General features: G+C 44.8%; 5 non-coding genes across 5 annotated transcripts; 1 reads left to right on the top strand and 4 right to left on the bottom strand.

The window, feature by feature from the left end:
* Window positions 1–11,314: 11,314 nt before the first annotated feature.
* Window positions 11,315–11,409, top strand: trnai-uau (transfer RNA isoleucine (anticodon UAU)). The gene is made up of 2 exons: window positions 11,315–11,352; window positions 11,374–11,409. It is a non-coding gene; the product is annotated as a tRNA-Ile (tRNA).
* Window positions 11,410–15,854: 4,445 nt separating this feature from the next.
* trnae-uuc (transfer RNA glutamic acid (anticodon UUC)) lies at window positions 15,855–15,926 on the bottom strand. Its single transcript has one exon. It is a non-coding gene; the product is annotated as a tRNA-Glu (tRNA).
* Window positions 15,927–17,455: 1,529 nt separating this feature from the next.
* On the bottom strand, window positions 17,456–17,537 carry trnal-aag (transfer RNA leucine (anticodon AAG)). Its single transcript has one exon. It is a non-coding gene; the product is annotated as a tRNA-Leu (tRNA).
* Window positions 17,538–17,750: 213 nt separating this feature from the next.
* Window positions 17,751–17,822, bottom strand: trnae-uuc (transfer RNA glutamic acid (anticodon UUC)). The gene has a single exon. It is a non-coding gene; the product is annotated as a tRNA-Glu (tRNA).
* A 1,535-nt stretch (window positions 17,823–19,357) lies between these two features.
* Window positions 19,358–19,439, bottom strand: trnal-aag (transfer RNA leucine (anticodon AAG)). Its single transcript has one exon. It is a non-coding gene; the product is annotated as a tRNA-Leu (tRNA).

Genomic DNA, 19,439 nt, shown 5'->3' with positions numbered 1-19,439 from the left:
GAGTTCAGAGAGTGACGTTAAAAACAGATTTTGTTCCAGCAGTGCTTGGAATTTTAAAGATAGCCACAGCTTCGGGCTCTGCAGCCGCCATGCATTTCCTCACCGTCTGCATTGTGTTCGGGCTCTTTCTTTTCGGTAAGGATGACTCCAATCTGGTAAAATGTTACCTCGATCAGAACCTGTAATTCTCCTTGCCTCCAATAATGCTTCCTGACGCTGCTGAGTATTTCGGCCTTCATTAGTTTTTGTTTGATAACTCCAGTGAATGTAAATTATTAATATTATTTCAGCAGCACACACGATACTAACTTTTGTTCTCTTCTTCAACACGTGTTACAGATCCGGCTGATGGAGATTCTGTTTCTCAGCCGCAGTCTTTAGAGGGGAGAGAAAGTGAAACTGTGACTATTCGATGTACCTACAGCACTACAGCAAGCAACTATGTCTTATATTGGTACAGACAGCAACCACAGCCGGATTTGCAGTTCATTGCATTGAAATTGTCCTGGGATCCACAAGAAGACAGAGGGGAAGGTTTTGGACCCCGTTTCTTTGTTGAACTCCAGACATCCGCTAATTTAACCACTTTAACCATCTCGAGCCTGCAGCTGACTGACGCTGGCCGCTATTACTGCGCTTTCAGCCTCACAGTGATAGAAAGCAGTCTCACCCCAGTACAAAAACTGCTTTGCCGCTATCATTGGGTGCTCCAGTCTGTTGAGGTTTGTGTAGAAAATCGCGGAAAGTTACAGCCATATAGAGCAGCGGCGCTGTCAGCCGCTCCAACACGCACCCAGAGGAAACCACATTAACCTCGGATCAAACTGTCACCCAGCTGAATCCAGGATCGGCTGAGAAAACAAATAGCAGAATTCCATCAGACGGAAAGATTGATCAGAGGGAGAGAGAGAGCAGCTACCAGTTAAACAGTTCCTGTTTCCGTTCGAATTATTATTTCCTTCAATTCAAGCTTGGCCGGGAAGATCAGCTCCACCAAACATAGGTTGCTCAGACTTAAAAAAAGGCTTCAAAACTGTCCGACAGCACCTCATATAATACAGCTTGCGAGATGTAACCAGGGAATAACAACATTGAATGAGGGTAGTTGTGGTGGTGACGAGGGTGGTAGTTGTGTGTCTGTGTGTGGCGGGGGGGGGGGGGGGGGGGGGGCGGGGGGGGGGGGGCACGCGAAGGGGTGGTTGTATGGATTCTCCAGTTTACATGGCGAGTGACGGAAATGAGATTGAAGGAGCAACCAAAATATAGAACGTATGGGAAAAAATATAGGTTTAAAAACAGTCCAAGCTGAGAAGAGAAAAACAGAGTAAAAATGATGCAGCGTTACAAAGAATGTGACTAAATAAAAGGAGATCTGAGCAATATACCAGTGCAAATTGGTGCAACTGAAATGTATGTTTTCCTATCCACGTACATACTGACTGTCAAAAATCTGAGCAATGTACCGATGCAGGTGAGCGTGAGCCAGTCTGTGCATCAGCTAGTGACTGTCTAGATTCAACGCTTTGGAACCTGAGACTTTTGGCACGGAGCTGATTGAGATATCCTTCAGTGGATCAGGCCTTTCACTGTCTGGTCTCAATGCTGAATACTTGAGCAATCTCAAGGTCAGGTGGTTGAATGGGATCACCAGTGCACCAGCTTAGTGTCTGCTAACATCCCGTGTTTAAAGAATTGATCAAGAATGCTATGCAGGCAAGTAAGCGCTCACTCCCTAAGCGGTACAGGACGTATATCACCCAATCCACCTGCAAATTTTGAGAGAGTTATAAAAGTCATTGACATAGATAAAGCTGACATTGAGCGGATTAATAAAGAGAGAATCCAACTGAGGGACAAGAATGTATGTGAGACTGAGAGCAGTAAATGATAAAGAGCGACCCCAAGGAAGGACGTTACTGCAGATGTGTACATATAAATAGAGACATACATTTGAAGAGGCCGTGGTAGAATGGTATTTTGAATGGGTGAACCCTTAATTTGAAACAGTGGCATAGTTCTAGTAGTTCTAGATTTTCGCACAAGAGGAGCTATCCTCTCTACAACACATTGTCAAATCCCTCAGTATATTATACATTTCAATCAAGTAGCCTACCCTTATTCTAAACTCCAGCGGATGCAAACTTAGCCTCACCAACATTTCCAAGGCTAATCCGCTCATTAAAGCAAACCTGGATGACAGTGGTCTACACTGATACACAGCATGGAAGACTGAAACTTAATGAAACTCAAAGACGCACGTACAACCTGAGAACTGCTCACTGTTACAAGGAAACCGAGATATCGGAAATCTTGGAATTGCAAAGAGACTGAGGCGAAAAGATTCGGAAATAACATCAGGTGAAATGGGCAAACGGAAAAAAAAGCTTACGTTAAAACATGGAAAGTTATGAAATAGTAAAATTCAAAACAACGAATAACAAGCAATGTTACACAATGTACCTGTAGAGGTGAATGCGTTTCCCCTTGATGCATAAGCTGAGTGTCCGCCTGCACTCAATCGTGAAACAAAACTGAGCAGTTTCTCATCAACTGTGGGGGTAGTTGTGGGGCAGTCTCTTATCCCATGCCTCTTCCGACGTTTTGGCATGACATTCCTCATTTATTACTGCACTTTTCCACTGTCCAGGGTAATCGGCTTGAAACCCTGTTCATCGACCCATTATTCATATTCATCTGGGGTAAACATTCACTAACATAGCATGGAACAATTGCCTGCCACACTTGACTAGCCATGATCACACGCATCAGAGTAAATTGACTTGTGTCGCCTTTGAGCATCCAACCAGCAGCAATACCAGGCGTGTGGGTGAGAAAGAGCCAGCATCGTGAATGTTGGATACTTATGAGCAAATGTACGGTGATCCTTAAATTTAAAGCTCATTACCGTATTTACTGACGATGCAGTTGGATCTCTGGATAACTGATATTCCTGCCATTTCAAACAAACCTCCTGAGATTCATCCAATTGAGGTGCCAATTGAGGTGGACCTCTTTTATTTCCCTCTGGTTCTCGTGAGTTCAGAAGATCGTGTTGGATCAAAAAGCTCCGAGACTGCCCCATGTTTCTCTTGTGTCAACAGTGGCCCCACTTGGGATATCCCAGTTCGAGGAGGTGAGTGCGGTGGAGGAACAAATGGTTCAAATCTAGTGCAATGTGAACCCATGTCGTAGGAATAGGAATATGTGTTACTAATAGTGACCTGACAGGTGAGCAGAAGATAGATAGAGTGACATTATATGGATAGGCCGATTAGCAGAGGAAATATTAGATAGATGGACATATGAATTGATTACTTTATTCTTCCTGTATTCACAAGCGCTTTATTTAATTTTACTTCCATATATAATTCTGCCTGCTTCATTGCAGATTTGTCAGCTTTGCGTTGTCACCTGGAGGGATTACAGATCTTGATTATTCAAGGAACAGATGGAGAAAGCATTTTGCTTCATCACCACATCACCATCGCCTCTACCATGTTTCTAGTTTTGTACAGACAGTTCTTCAATCGAGCTCCTGGTTACCCTTTCTCCACATTCAGAGATGAAAGAGCTGGTGGATGATTTCCAGTACATGTGCACCAGAAGAAAAGGTCCAGCACTATCACTGTTAAGGAGTTCAATTGTCAGATAGGGCAACGTTTCACTGTGTAATCCAACAATTAATCCAATTCTCCTGATTTATGTCTCCCTATAATGAGCTGAAAAAGGGGCTTAGGAGAGCTAGGAGGGGGCATGAGAAGTCCTTGGCGGGTCGGATTAAGGAAAACCCCAAGGCTTTTTACTCTTATGTGAGGAATAAAAGAATGACCAGGGTGAGGCTGGGGCCGGTCAAGGACGGCAGTGGGAATTTGTGCATGGAGTCAGAAGAGAAAGGAGAGGTGATGAATGAATAACTTTCTTCGGTGTTCACCAAGGAGAGGGGCCATATTTTTGAGGAAGAGAAGGTGTCACAGGCTGATAGGCTGGAGGAAGTAGATGTTCGGAGGGAAGATGTACTAGCAATTTTGAATAAACTGAAAGTTGATAAGTCCCCTGGGCCTGATGAAATATATCCTAGGATTCTTTGGGAGGCAAGGGATGAGATAGAAGAGCCTTTGGCATTGATCTTTGCGTCCTCACTGTCCACGGGGGTGGTGCCAGAGGACTGGCGAGTGGCGAATGTGATTCCTCTGTTTAAGAAAGGGAATAGAAATGACCTTGGTAATTATAGGCCGGTTAGTCTTACTTCGGTGGTCGGTAAGTTGATGGAAAAGGTACTTAGGGATAGGATTTACGACCATTTAGAAAGATGCAGCTTAATCCGGGATAGTAAGCACGGATTTGTAAAGGGCAAGTCTTGCCTCACAAATTTGATAGAATTTTTTGAGGAGGTAACTAAGTATGTAGATGAAGGTAGTGCAGTTGATGTCTATGCATGGATTTTAGTAAGGCGTTTGATAAAGTCCCCCACGGTCGGCTTATGAAGAAAGTAAGGATGTGTGGGATTGAGGGAAGTTTGGCCGATTGGATAGGTAACTGTCTATCTAACAGAAGACAGAGGGTGGTGGTGGATGGAAAATTTTCGGACTGGAAACCGGTTACCAGCGGAGTGCCACAGTGCTTGGTCCTCTGCTATTTGTAATTTTTATAAATGACTTGGAGGAGGGGGCTGAAGGGTGGATCAGTAAATTTGCTGATGACACCAAGATTGGTGCAGTAGTGGATGAGGTGGAGGGCTGTTGTAGACTGCAAAGAGATATAGATAGGATGCAGAGCTGGGCTGAAAAATGGCACATGGAGTTTAACCCTGACAAATGCGAGGTGATTCATTTTGGTAGGGCAAATTTAAATGTGGATTACGGGGTCAATGGTAGGGTTCTGAAGAATGTGGAGGTACAGAGAGAACTTGGGGTTCATATCCAATGATCTCTGAAGGTTGCCATTCAAGTGGATAGAGCCGTGAAGAAGGTCTATAGTGTGTTGGCGTTCATTAACAGGGTGTTTGAGTTTAAGAGCCGTGGGGTTATGCTGCAACTGTACAGGACCTTGGTGAGACCACATTTGGAATATTGTGTGAAGTTCTGGTCACCTCACTACAAGAAGGATGTGGAGACACTGGAAAGAGTGCAAAGGAGATTTACCAGGATGCTGCCTGGTTTGGAGGGTAGGTCTTATGAGGAAAGGTTGAGGGAACTTGGGCTTTTCTCTTTGGAGCGGAGGAGGTTGACAGGAGACTTGATAGAGGTTTATAAGATGATGAGGGGGATAGATAGAGTGAACGTTCAAAGACTATTTCCTCGGGTGAATGGAGCGGTAACTAGGGGGCATAATTATAGGGTTCATGTTGGGAGATATAGGAAGGATATCCGAGGTAGGTTCTTTACTCAAAGAGTGGTTGGGGTGTGGAATGGAGTGCCTGCAGGGATAGTGGAGTCAGAAACTTTAGGAACATTTAAAAAGCTATTGGATAGGCACATGGAGTACTTCGGGATGATAGGGAGGAAATAGCTTGATCTGGGTTTCAGACAAAGCTCGGCACAACATCGTGGGCCGAAGGGCCTGTTCTGTGCTGTACTGTTCTATGTTCTATATCGGTGTGTAACGGAACCCGCTCCTGATAGAGAACACAAAAACACGGTGAGGGAGCTCCCTCTGGTGGTGACGTGAGGTAAATGGCCTCTGCTTGGGAGATCAGTGAATTCTCAGGTTACTGGAGGATCTTGTTGCAGGATTATGGTGCTGCAGTTTTTCTTGTCCCTATTATTCTTATTATAATATACTTAAATTCAGATTGACATATGCACGGAAATAATACGAACTCATTACAATAAAGGGCCTGTTTAAAGGTGCTCTGTTGATTACTGGGGAGAGAGTATCCCTGGGGTGATGCTCAATGAGTTCAGGGGGATGGAGTCAGAGGGAATGGAGCAGGGAGAGAGTATCCCTGGGGTGATGCTCAGTGAGTTCAGGGGGATGGAGTCAGAGGGAATGGAGCAGGGAGAGAGAATCCCTGGGGTGATGCTCAGTGAGTTCAGGGGGATGCTATCAGAGGGAATGGAGCAGGGAGAAGGATCCTTGGGGCGATGTTCAGTGAGTTCACAGAGATGGTCTGAGGGAATGGACCTTATTAGGGATAATACGTAATTGTAAAAGGAGGTGGGGACATTGTTAATTGGTACAAAAATAAAGCTTGAAGCAGAGAGTCAGTGTGTGTTCACCAGAAAGTGGAGCGTGTGCATGTCTAACAGACAGGGGGAGAGAACATCTGTTGGTGTGTCAAAGAGAAAATGTGTGTCTTTTTATGAGAATGAGCTCCATTATCTGGGAGCTTTTCCCTTGATTTCTGCTTACTTGTTGTTTGGATGGACATGGCGTCTGGGAATTTCCACGTTTCCGCCCCCCCCCCACCCCCCACCACCCCTCCCCGAGTATATCTCACAGGCCCAAATTCTAGTAATTATTTGGGAATGTGTACTCGATTATACGCTTGTGTGAATAATGTTCCAGTCACTTAGTCTCACTCCATGGTCTTGACCCCACTCCATGTTTTCTATCTAGCCTGTGGCGTGCCAGCCTTGGAATTACTTAATCAGACAATAGGGAGAGAGATTTACTCTGATACCCAACGCCGCAGCAACCTTTGTAGTGTTAGGCGGGGCAGTAAAAAGATGTTTTCTTCTCCCATATACTGCGCTGTACCGGCCTCGGATGAAGCAGAGCCTTTGGAGTTTCAGAATGAACTGACACATTATAGTGACAGATCAGTTTATAACCGGGTTCTCGAGCTGTTCATTCTGTCTCTGGAGTTTATCATTGAAAAGGCAGAGATGAAGGTGTATTTACACAAATGTGTCACTGAGTGGCGCAGTGACTCACTGAAGGGCCTTGAGTTCAAACACATCCCAGACAGGACTGGGGAAATACCTGCCTGGGAAAGGGGGAAAACCGTGAAATCGGGAAAGTGGAGTGGTGTCTATGGGCTTTGGAGAACGGAATTAAGCAAAGTCAGAGTTGGTTAATTTTGCATTCAATATTTATTTTTAAAAACTCAGAATATTTTACAGGAGAATTCATTTGAAAGTTAACAAAAGTGAATATGACCTTTAAACTTCATATTGAGATCCGAAGACTGAGGGGCGACCTGATTGAGGTGTTCAAGATTATGAGGGACATGGACAGAGTGGATAAGGAGCAGTTCTTCCCCTTCGCTGAAGGGTCAGTCAGGAGGGGACAGAGGTTCAAGGTGAGGGGCAGGAGGTTAAGGGGGGATGTGAAGAAAAACTTCCTTACCCAGAGGGTGGTGACGGTATGGAATGTGCTGCCTGGGAGGGTGGTAAAAGTGGGTTGCCTTAAAAAGTAGACTGGGACTATACTCATTGTCATTTAGAAAAATGAGGGGGATCTTACAGAAACATATAAGATTATGAAGGGAATAGATACGATAGAATCAGGGATGTGGTTTTCACTGGGGGGTAAAACCAGAACTAAGAACAAAGAACAAAGAAAATTACAGCACAGGAACAGGCCTTTGTCCCTCCAAGCCTGCACCGACCATGCTGCCCGACTGAACTAAAACCCTTTCCCTTCCGGGCACCATATCCCTTTATTCCCATCTTATTCATGTATTTGTCAAGATGCCCCTTAAATGTCACGATCGTATCTGCTTCCACTACCTCTCCCGGCAGCGAGTTCCAGGCACCCACCACCCTCTGTGTAAGAAACTTGCCTCGTACATCTCCTTTAAAGCTCGCCCCTCGCACCATAAACCAATGCCTGGGGTGATGCTCAGTGAGTTCAGGGGGATGGAGTCAAAGGGAATGGAGCAGGGAGAGAGAATCCCTGGGGTGATGCTCAGTGATTTCAGGAGGATGGAGTCAGAGGGAATGGAGCAGGGAGAGAAGATTCCTTGGAGTGATGCTTAGTGAGTTCAGGGCGATGCTGTCAGAGGTAATGGAGCAGGGAGAGAGGATCCCTTGGGAAAAAGCTTCAAACTATCCACTCTGTCCATAATCTTGTAGACTTCCATCAGGTCGCCCCTCAACCTCTGTTGTTCCAGTGAGAACAAACCAAGTTTCTCCAACCTCTCCTCATAGCTAATGCCCTCCAAACCAGGCAACATCCTGGTAAATCTTTTCTGTACCCTCTCCAAAGCCTCCACATGCTTCTGGTAGTGTGGCGACCAGAATTGAACACTATATTCCAAGTGTGGCCTAACTAAGGTTCTATAAAGCTGCAACATGACTTGCCAATTTTTAAACTCAGGCTGATGAAGGCAAGCATGCCGTGTACCTTCTTGACTACCTTCTCCATCTGCGTTGCCACTTTCAATGACCTGTGTACCTGTACATCCAGATCCCTCTGCCTATCAATACTCTTTAGGGATCTGCCATTGGCTGTACATTTCCTATCTGTGTTAGATCTTCCAAAATGTATTACTTCACATTTGTCCAGATTGAACTCCATCTGCCATCCCTCTGCCCAGGTCTCCAACCAATCTATATCTTGCTGTATCCTCTGATCGTACTCATCACTATCTGCAAATCCACCAAACTTTGTGTCGTCCGCAAACTTACTAATTAAACCAGTTACATTTTCCTCCAAATCATTTATATATATTGCAAACAACAAAGGTCCCAGCACTGATCCCTGAGGAACGCCACTTGTCACAGCCCTCCATTCAGAAACACACTCTTCTACTGCTACCCTCTGCCTTCTATGACTGAGCCAGTTCTGTATCCACCTTGCCAGCTCACCTCTGATCCCATGCGACTTCACCTTCTGCACCAGTCTGCCATGAGGGACCTTGTCAAGGCCTTACTGAAGTCCACGTAGACAACACCCACTGCCCTACCCCATCCTACTAGGGCACTTAGCCTCAAAATAAGGGGCAGCAGATTTAGGACTAAGTTGAGGAGGAACTTTTTCACCAATAAGGTTGTGAATCTGTGGAATTCCCTACCCAGTGAAGCAGTTGAGGCTACCTCATTGAATGTCTTTAAGGCAAAGGGAGATAGATTTTTGAACAGTAAAGGGATTAAGGGTGATGTTGAGCGGGTGGGTAAGTGGAGCTGAGTCCACGTCAAGATCAGCCATGATCTTATTGAATGGCGGAGCAGGCTGGACGGGCCAAATGGCCTCCTCCTCCTGCTATCTTCCATTTCAATTTCCAAAACCCACCAAAGTCATCATTGTGGCTTTTGTGAAACTTACAAGGTAACACACGGCAGGCATTCACCACGGAGAGCAACTGACACAAATCATTTACGAAACTCTATCATGTCGCTTCTCTTTCTGTTTCTGTCGCTACCTTTCTTCCAGCTCCTTCTGGCTGTCAAGCTCCCAAGGCCAATTAGCTGCTTGATACAAACACAGACAATTGGTGAACCCGAGATTTACCTGGAAAGGAGGGAAAGCGAATGTATAACACACGGCATTGAGAGGAGATGGAGTTTAGAGATGACAGTGCAAAGAGACAAAGATATCTCATGATCCTGATCCAGTTACTGATTGCAGGAATGTACACAATGCGAATTGTCCACTGTCACACTTTCCTTCCAGCCTTGACCACGGAGTTAAGTTTTGAAGTGTTTGACGTCTTGCCACAGTTACTCACCGTTTTGTTGAGACCACATTTGGAATAGTGTGTGCAGTTTGGATCTCCGCATTTTAGACAGAATAAAAGCAAAATACTGAGGATGCTGAAACCTGAATCACAAGCAGAAAATGCTGGAAAATCTCAACAGCTTTAACGAGAAAGAACAGATATCATTGAAAAACTGCAGGGATTCTATGATTCTATGAGTTTGATAGGGTGGATGCTGAGACATTATTTTCCCTCGTCCGGGAATCTAAAACACGGGGCACAATCTCAGGATAAGGCGCTGATGATTTAGGACTGAGATGACGATAAATTTCTTCACTCAAAGAGTAGTGAATATTGGGTATTTTCTACGCCAGAGGGCTGTAGATGCTCCATCATTGAACACATTGCAGTCTGGCTTGGACAGATTTATGATCTATCCAGGAATGAACGGAAGCAGGGATATGGAATTGGAATAAATGCTCAGCCACAAATTCATGTTTCGATTGTAATTGTTAAATTTAATGGTACAATGGAAGCATGTATATGATGTTATATGTAATATGTTTGAAGTCAACCATCATTAAATAATGTTGGTAACACCAGATAACAGTACAGCCGATAATAATTGAGAGCTATTTTGTATTGACGCCCACGGACCCATTGCCAACCCGCAACTGTTTACCTATGAATGCTGATGGTGAGAAAATCGTAAACTTCTGTCCCTGGGTGGTCTCGGACAACCAGCCTTTCAGTTAACAGCCGAACGCGCTGACCAATTGCGCCACATAAACGGTGACAGCAGCTCCTAAATATTCTCTAAACTAGTGTGTCAATGACCACAATTCTATTTCTGCAAAACCTGTTCCGGAACTGCAGCGTGACCGCACCGTTTAGAATTCTATACAACTCACTTTGCTTCCGTTGATCCCGCAGCATCGCTGTAGCGTATTGGTTATTCCCTTTCTCCTATGGACGTGCAGGTCAAATGAATCCATGTCTCTTATCACAGGGAGAAATTCAACGGGAGAGAAGGGAACTGACCACCAGTAGCCCAACGATCCAATACTTTCCACTCAATCATCAATAACACCATTCACAGCTGCACCTCCTTCCAAATATTGTGATCAATTTCCCTCACGATTTGATCCAAGATTTAATATTTCCCTTGTTTTCTCCTAATTTTGATCTAAGATTCACTTCAATATACAACACAAGTGGAATTATAAACCTGAGGGCGAACCATGGGAAACAAGTCACTGCGTAACACAAATCCCATGGTGCTTATTTCCAGATCCACAACACTCAGTTTTTCAACCAAATGGAGGAATTTATCACTGAAAGGTTTTGGAAAGTTGGTGTGAATTTTGTTTGTGAATCACTCGGGTGTTGTGTAAATGCTACTCGAAGGTTCAGTGAGCCGGACATGATCTATTTGCGTTTTGTTGAGCTTGTGTTTGGTTTATGGGGAGGTTTGAACGGAATTGGACCATGTGTCCGTGGAATGGGCAGGAACCCGCTGATTGAAGCTGCAATCGCCGCTTTCTGCTGGCGATTGGAGACTGCGAGGTCAAATCCTGCTGCTTCTCCCTGTCTCACTCACTGTGGAGCCGGGGGAAAAAATCAGCGATGGATTTGTTTCCCTGTTTGAAATGTGGCCGCGAATAACTGTTACTAACGGAGGTAACGCTGCTGCAGCCTTTAATAATCTGACACAAATAAGCAAAACGCAGTGCTCCAGTGGCGCAATCGGTTAGCGCGCGGTACTTATACAGCAGTACAGCCAGCGGGCTATGCCGAGGTTGTGAGTTCGGGCCTCACCTGGAGCAGTTGTTTTAGGTGTGACGATCGTCCAGTGGTGTGATCCCTCGACCAACTAATATTCTGGAACGGCCAGGACAGCTGGTGGAGTTTGAATACAATAAATAAGATTGGAATAAAAATCCACTGATGACCATGAAACAACATCCATTGTTGCCAAAAATCATGATTCTTCGGTGAAGGAAATCTGCTGTTGTTAGATGGTCTGGTCAACACATGACTCCAGAGCCACAGCAAAGTGGTTGCCCCTCAACTGGGGATGGGCAATAAATGTTGATCAGCGGTGCTTCTGTTCAACGAACGAAAGGAAGATCCGGAATGTGCAGGTTTGAGAGAAGCTTTCTGAACAGTCAGAGCTGGAAACGTGAGTCAGTGAAAAATATTGCGTTTGTGTGTGCACAGATGGATGGGGAAATGTAACATGCAGTGTAAAATACTCTGTTGAGTTAATTTTCAACAATAAATCCTCACTCTGAGTTTAAAACAACGTACTGGTGCATCTGCAGTCGCGCCTTTCTGCTGTCAGCGGGTGATTGGAGATTGCGGGTTAAAATCCTGCTGCTTGTCCCTGTCTCACTCAATGTGGAGCCGGAGAATAGAGAATCATTGTTGGGTTTGTTTCCCCGTCTGAAACGTGGCTTCGCGTGACTGTTATTCACCGAAGTGGTGCTGCAGGAGCCTTTAATAATCACAAACAAATCAACAGCAATCAGCCGGACTGTGGAGGTTTGAGGGAAGCTTTCTGAACATTCAGATTGGAAAGGAGAGTCTGCGAAAAATGTTCTGTCGGGTTTGAATACAGAACTGTGAAGGGGAAGGGGAAGTGTAACACAGTATAAGATACAGTATTCAGTTAATATTGAACAATAAACGTGAATTATTGCACGTTTCCTCACTCTGAGGTTAAAAATATACTTCCGCCCGCTTTCCAACAGGGAATCTTTGATTAGGTGAATGTGTAATCACTACATGACAGAAACGATGCGTTCCCTCCACCCTGGGAGCCTTGGATGAAACTGTATCTGAGGTCATCATTGCAGATGTCGGACCAGCTTTCTCGAAGTTCAACCCAACGGGCGACTGTCCCGGATGGGGTACCCGGACGTGAACTCAGATCCTGCGTGGATCAGCTGGCGGGGGTATTCGCAGACATCTTCAACCTCTCTTTACTTCTGTTTCAAGAAGACAACCATCATCCCAGTACCAAAGAAAATCCAAGCAGCGTGCCTTAATCAATACCGTCTGGTGGCTCTGACTTCCATCATTATGAAGTGCTTCGAAAGGCTAGTCATAGCACGAATCAATTCCAGCCTCCAGGACTGCCTGGATCCACTACAGTTCGTCTACCGCCGCAACAGGTCCACAGCAGGCACCATCTCCCTGGCCCTGCACTCAACTCTGGCATACCTAGATAACAAAGACGCCTATGTCAGACTTCTATTTATTGACGACAGCTCAGCCTTATTCCGACGAAACTCACCTCCAAACTCCATGGCCTGGACCTCGGCTCCTTCCTCTGCGACTGGATCCTCAACTTCCTAACCCACAGGACACAATCAGTAAGGAAAGGCAACAGCACCTCCTCCACGGTCATCCTCAACACCGGTGCCCCACAAGGCTGTGTTCTCAGCCCCCTACTACACTCCTGATATATCCATGACTGTGTGGCCAAATTCCCCTCCAATTCGATTTTCCAGTTTGCTGGCGACACCACCGTAGGGGGTCTGATCTCAAACAATGACGAGACAGAGTACAAGAATGAGATAGAGAATCTGATGAAATTGGCGCGGCGACAATAATCTCTCCCTCAATGTCACCAAAACGAATGAGATTGTCATCGACCTCAGGAAGCGTAGAGAAGAAATTGCCCCTGTCTACATCAACGGAGACGAAGTAGAAAGGGTCGAGAGCTTCAGGTTTTTAGGTCTCCAGATCACTAACAACCTGTCCTGGTCGCCCCATGCTGACACTATAGTTAAGAAAGCCAGCCAACGCCTCTACTTTCTCAGAAGACTAAGGAAATTTGTCATGTCAGCTACGACTCTCACCTACGTTTGCAGATGCACCATAGAAAGCATTCTTTCTGGTTGTATCACATTTTGGTATGGCTCCTGCTCTACCCTGGACCGCCAGGAACTACAAAGGGTCGTGAACGTAGCTCAGATCATCACGCAAACTTGCCTCCCATCCATTGGCTCTTCCCGCTGCCTCGGCAAAGCAGCCAGCATAATTAAGGACCCACGCAAGGTTCTAAATTGCAATCAGACTGCACGGTTTGATATCCTAGGCCGGTCACATTGGTCATGAGCAGAGTTTCTATAGTGTGAGGCTTATCATATAGGATAGGCTCTCCGATTCGAAACAGGGTCGAACACGATCGAAATTTACTGCTTGAAAGTTCCCAGATTGTATTTCGTTGTTGAATATGAACTGAATATGGATCCAACAAAATATGTTTTTTTCCAAGAAAGAAAATGCGCTCAGTAAAATCGCCACAGTCATATTTCTGCTTTCACTCTCTCACTCACGGTGCAGCTGATGTCGGTCAGATGGATGAGCCATGGTAAATGTGTGAGGGTAAGTGGGTAAGGATGGCGACAAGTGTCTCGGTCAGGCACTCTGGACCTACATTCTCTGGGTCAGGTGCCAGCCATTTATGACTGAGGTAAGGAGACATTTCTTCTCCCAAACGCTTGTGTATCTTTAGTATTCTGCAGCTGCCCAGAGGTGCGTGGATCCTCAGTCGCTGAGGATATTGAAGTTTGAGTTCGAGTGATTTTGGAATCTAAGGGAATGAAGACCTATTGGGATAAGCTGGGAAATTGGGGTTGAGGTTGCGGATCTGCCTTGTTTCTGTCGTGGAGGAGGCTCAATGGGACATGTAATCCAGTTTTCTTTCATTGGTTCTGTTCACTGTCAATATCAGATCCAGTATCAATGGATTCTGCTGACAGCATTGAAGTCTCAGGTCCTGAATTCAAGGTAGTAGCGTTGGTTAAGATGCGTGATCGAAGCCCTTCACTGCTAAATGTTCAATTAATTAACTTCATAGAGTAACTTTGATTTATTATTGTCACATGCATTAGCATACAGTGGAAAGCATTTTTTTTTCGCGCTACACAGCCAAAGCATATCATTCATCGAGAAGGAAACAAGAGAGTGCTGAACGTATTGTTACAGTCATAGCTTGGATGTAGAGAAAGATCAATTTAATGCAAGGTAGGTCGTGCGTGTTATCACACGAATTCTACACAGTAGAATGTATTGTTAAACATTTTAACAGGAGGTACCAGCAGACACAATGCAAATATAAATTGCTGTAGGTAATTGACGTGTTTGTGGAGCCAGTTTCCTTACATCATTGCATCGCAGCCTTTCTGCAGTGTGGTACTTATCACGGGCGCCGTACACATGCAGATTTCTGGTTCAATCCTGAGCAGAAACTTATTAAACAGGAATAGAAAATGGTGGAAAATCTCAGCAGGATTGACAAAAATCTGTGAGGAAACAAACGTTTCAAATCTGGATGACCCTTCATCAGATTTCCTGATTCGACACATTGGCTCTGTTCTCTCTTCACAGATGCTGCCAGACCTGCTGAGATTTTCAAGTACTTTTTTTTGTGTTTCAGGTTCCAGCATGAGCAGTATTTCACCTTTACTGAAAAATTTCCAAATGTTTTCAATTTCAGGGTAATTCAACTTTCAGAAATAATCACGCATTTGCCACGAAACATTAACTGACCTGCCGAGTATTTCCAACATTTTCTGATGGTAACGCCATGAATCAACCTGTGAAAAGAACAAAACGGATGTTCGGTGATATAAAGCTAGGGAGGATGATTCAATGAAACAAGGAGTGATGGATAAGGCAACATTTAGCTGGTGATGCTGGAGGCCAGGTGGTCAAGTCGTTCAGAGTCAATCCATTCACCTCCAAGGCCCGGGATTGATGATAAACTGTCAACGAAACAGAACATTTTACTTATCATGTAATCAGTTTCTGGAGGTGAAAGTATCTGATAGCAAAGGAAGAGTATATCATTTGCTGCAGAAGGTAGAATGACTGTGTGACTATGTCTGTAGCGACCGTGACCTGGAATGAAGCAATGGAGACAGTAATGATGAACAATGAGATACAAATCTCTGATGTTGTTCAGCAGATTTACCACAAGAAGCTACAGAAGAGGCAGAGGTTACGAATGATCTGTGAATGTGGTGAGCTGCAGTGAAATTTAGTGGAGCAGAATGCATGATTATTCATTTTGACAGGAGGAAGCAGCAAGGGGAATGTAATGAAAAATTGGCGGAGACAATTGACGGGATTGTGCAAATGGGATTATTTTGTTTCTCCAGGGAGCTCAAACTGGCACAATGATCATTCCTGTTATCGATCGGGAAGTAATTTCAGCCCCTCCTAAATCATGTGCTGGTCGGCAGCTATAAAATCTACATTCCCTGACCGGGAATCGAACCCGGGCCGCGGCGGTGAAAGCGCCAAATCCTAACCACTAGACCACCAGGGAAGATATAAATTAGTATTTTAATCTGACCAATACATTGCAGCGTTTTTCAAACACTCGAGAAAGGTTTGTCGGGAAAAAACAACCTCATGTTTAGATTGAACACGAATGACTCCTTCAGTCAACAGCCAATTACTGCAGATGCTGGAACTTAAAAGAAAAACTTAAAATGCTCGAAAATCTCAACAGGCATGACGGCATCTCTGGAGAGAGAATAGAGCCAACATTTCAAATCTGTATGGTCAGTCATCTAAGCCGAAGACAGGAAAATAGGACAAGATTGATACTTTAAGTGTGGGATATGTTGTGTGAGGGTGGGAGCCGTGGGGAAGAGTTGACAAAGTTGTGATGGAAAATAAATCAAAGGGAATGTAAATGGTGGCGGTAAAAGCAAAATACTGCGGATGCTGGAATCTGAAACAAAAACAGACAATGCTGGAACATCTCAGCAGGTCTGGCAGCATCTACGGAGAGAGAATAGAGTCAACGATTCGAGTCTGGGTGACCCTTCGCCAGAGGTCTGTAGATCCTCTTTTAATGAGAATATTGAAGTTTCAGGGGGAGATATTTTTGGAATCTAAGGGAATGAAGGGCCATCAGGATACGTTTGGAAATTGATGTTGATTCCTGGGATTCGTCATGATCTCCTTAAATTCCGGAGGAGACTCCATGGGACATGTGAGCCAATCCTACTCCACTAATTACGTTCCCTGCAGCACCAGATCTGATAGGGATCACCTCTGTTAAAAGCGTTGATGAGTGTTCTGAGGCACTGAATTCGAGGCAGCAGCATTTGTGGGGGAAAGTGATCAAATGCCGCAAATTTCAGGTGTTCAGTTGATTTGCTTTACACGTCATGAATACTTTTTCTCGAACATGTTATTACGAAACTTTAATGCAGTAGGAAGTATCATTATTCATTTTGACAGGAAAAATCAGCAGAGACAATGTAATATCAATTGCTGTGGGCAAAAGATGGGCTTCTGGAGCCAGTCTAGTTGTTTCTTCAGTAAACCGGATCTGCTTGCCCCAAGGTCATCACCGTGTTTCTGTAGTTCGGTGGTTATCACAAGAGCCAGGTTAATTCTGAAAATATCTGGTTAGAACGAGGAATGATGGGAAGTGTACATGATAGGATTTGAACTTCAGTTAGAAAATTCAAGTCCATCACCTTAATTCCTGGGCAGGGAATACAGTCTCACTGTTTGTAATCCTGTTATTTATATCATGATGCAAAGATGCTGGCGTTGGACTGGAGTGGGTACAATAAGAATTCTCACCAGTTAAAAGTCCAACAAGCGTATTTGGAATTGCGAACTTTCAGGAGAACTGCTCCTTCATCAGGTTGTTCAACTCGGCAGTCAGAAATTCAGCCTGTGTGCGCTCTCGAAAGGAGCCACTTGAACACACGCTGCTTTACCCCAACAACGTTTTAAGTAAGTAATGTCCCTGCTCGTTGTTCATGACGAAAACGACACCGCACGCACTCCTGCACTTAATCTGAGCTGTTAGACCAAAACGCAAATCTATTTTGGCAGCGGTGGGATTCGAACCCACGCTTCCGCAGAGACTGGAGCCTTAATCCAGCGCCTTAGACCGCTCGGCCACGCTACCACTTCGAAATACATCGCGATCATGTTATTTAATGATAATGTTACTGAAATTCAATAAAAGCAATGAAACTTGGAAAGGTTTCGGGGACAATTGACGGGATTGTGCAAGTGGGTTTATTTTGTTTCTCCAGGTAGTTCAAACTGGCACAATGATCACTCCTGTTTTAGATCAGGAAGTAATTTCAGCCCCTCCTCGGCAGCAATAAAATCGACATTCCCTGACCAGGAATCGAACCCGGGCCGCGTCGGTGAAAGCGCCAAATCCTAACCACTAGACCACCAGGGAAGATGCAAGCAAGCATTTTAATCTGACCAATACATTGCTGCGTTTTTTCAATACTCGAGAAAGGTTTGGGGGAAAAAAAACCTCATGTTTTGATGGAACACGAATGACTCCTTCAGTCAACAGCAAATTACTGCAGATTCTGGAATGTAAAAGAAAAACTTAAAATGCTGGAAAATCTCAACAGGCATGACGGCATCTCTGGAGAGAGAATAGAGCCAACATTTCAAGTCTGTCTGGTCAGTCATCAAAGCTGAAGACAGTAAAACAGGACGAGATTTATACTTTAAGTGTGGGAGATGCGGGGGGTGAGGGTGAGAGCCGTGGGTAAGAGTTGACAAAGTTGTGATGGAAAAAAAAATCAAAGGGAATGTAAATGGTGGCGGTGAAAGCAAAATACTGCGGATGCTGGAATCTGTAACAAAAACAGACAATGCTGGAACATCTCAGCAGGTCTGGCAGCATCTATGGAGAGAGAGCAGAGCCAACGTTTCGCGTCTGGATGACCCTTCATCAGAGGTCTGTAGATCCTCAGTTAATTAGAATATTGAAGTTTCAGGGGGAGATATTTTTGGGATCTAAGGGAATGAAGGGCCATCAGGATACTTGGAAATTGATGTTGATTCCTGGGATTCGTCATGATCTCCTTAAATTGTGGAGGAGACTCCATGGGACATGTGAGCCAATCCTACTCCATTAATTCCGTTCCCTGCAGCACCAGATCTGATAGGGATCACCTCTGTTAAAAGCGTTGGTGGGTGTTCTGAGGCATTGAATTCGAGGCAGCAGCATTTGTGGGGGAAAGTGATCAAATGCCGCAAATGTCAGGTGTTCGGTTGATTTGTTTTACACGTCATGAATACTTTTTCTCGAACATGTTATTACGAAACTTTAATGTAGTAGGATGTATCATTACTCATTTTGACAGGAGAAACCAGCAGAGACAATGTCATATCAATTGCTGTGGGCAAAAGATGGGCTTCTGGAGCCAGTGTGGTTGTTTCTCCAGTAAACCGGATCTGCTTGCCCTGAGGTCATCACACCGTGTTTCTGTAGTTCGGTGGTTATCACAAGAGCCAGGTTAATTCTGAAAATATCTGGTTAGAACGAGGAATGATGGGACGTGTACATGATAGGATTTGAACTTCACTTCGAAAGTTCAAGTCCAGCACCTTAATTCCTGGGCAGGGAATACAGTCTCACTGTTTGTAATCCTGTTATTTATATCATGATGCAAAGATGCCGGCGTTGGACTGGAGTGGGAACAGTAAGAATTCTCACAACACCAGGTTAAAGTCCAACAGGCTTATTTGGAATTGCGAGCTTTCAGGAGCACTGCTCCTTCATCAGGTTGTTTGACTCCGCAGTCAGAAATTCAGCCTGTGCGTGCTCTCGAAAGGAGCCACTTGAACACACGCTGCTTTACCCCAACAACGTTTTAAGTTGGTAATGTCCCTGCTCGTTGTTCATGACGAAAACGACACCGCACGCACTCCTGCATTCTATCTGAGCTGTTAGACCAAAACTCAAATCTATTTTGGCAATGGTGGGATTCGAACCCACGCCTCCGCAGAGACTGGAGCCTTAATCCAGCGCCTTAGACCGCTCGGCCACGCTACC

The sequence above is a fragment of the Mustelus asterias genome, unplaced genomic scaffold (assembly GCF_964213995.1).
Source record: "Mustelus asterias unplaced genomic scaffold, sMusAst1.hap1.1 HAP1_SCAFFOLD_50, whole genome shotgun sequence".
NCBI classification, from domain to species: Eukaryota; Metazoa; Chordata; class Chondrichthyes; order Carcharhiniformes; family Triakidae; genus Mustelus; species Mustelus asterias.
The sequence above is the reverse complement of the archived record's forward strand: the minus strand, read 5'-3'. Positions and strand labels throughout refer to the sequence as shown.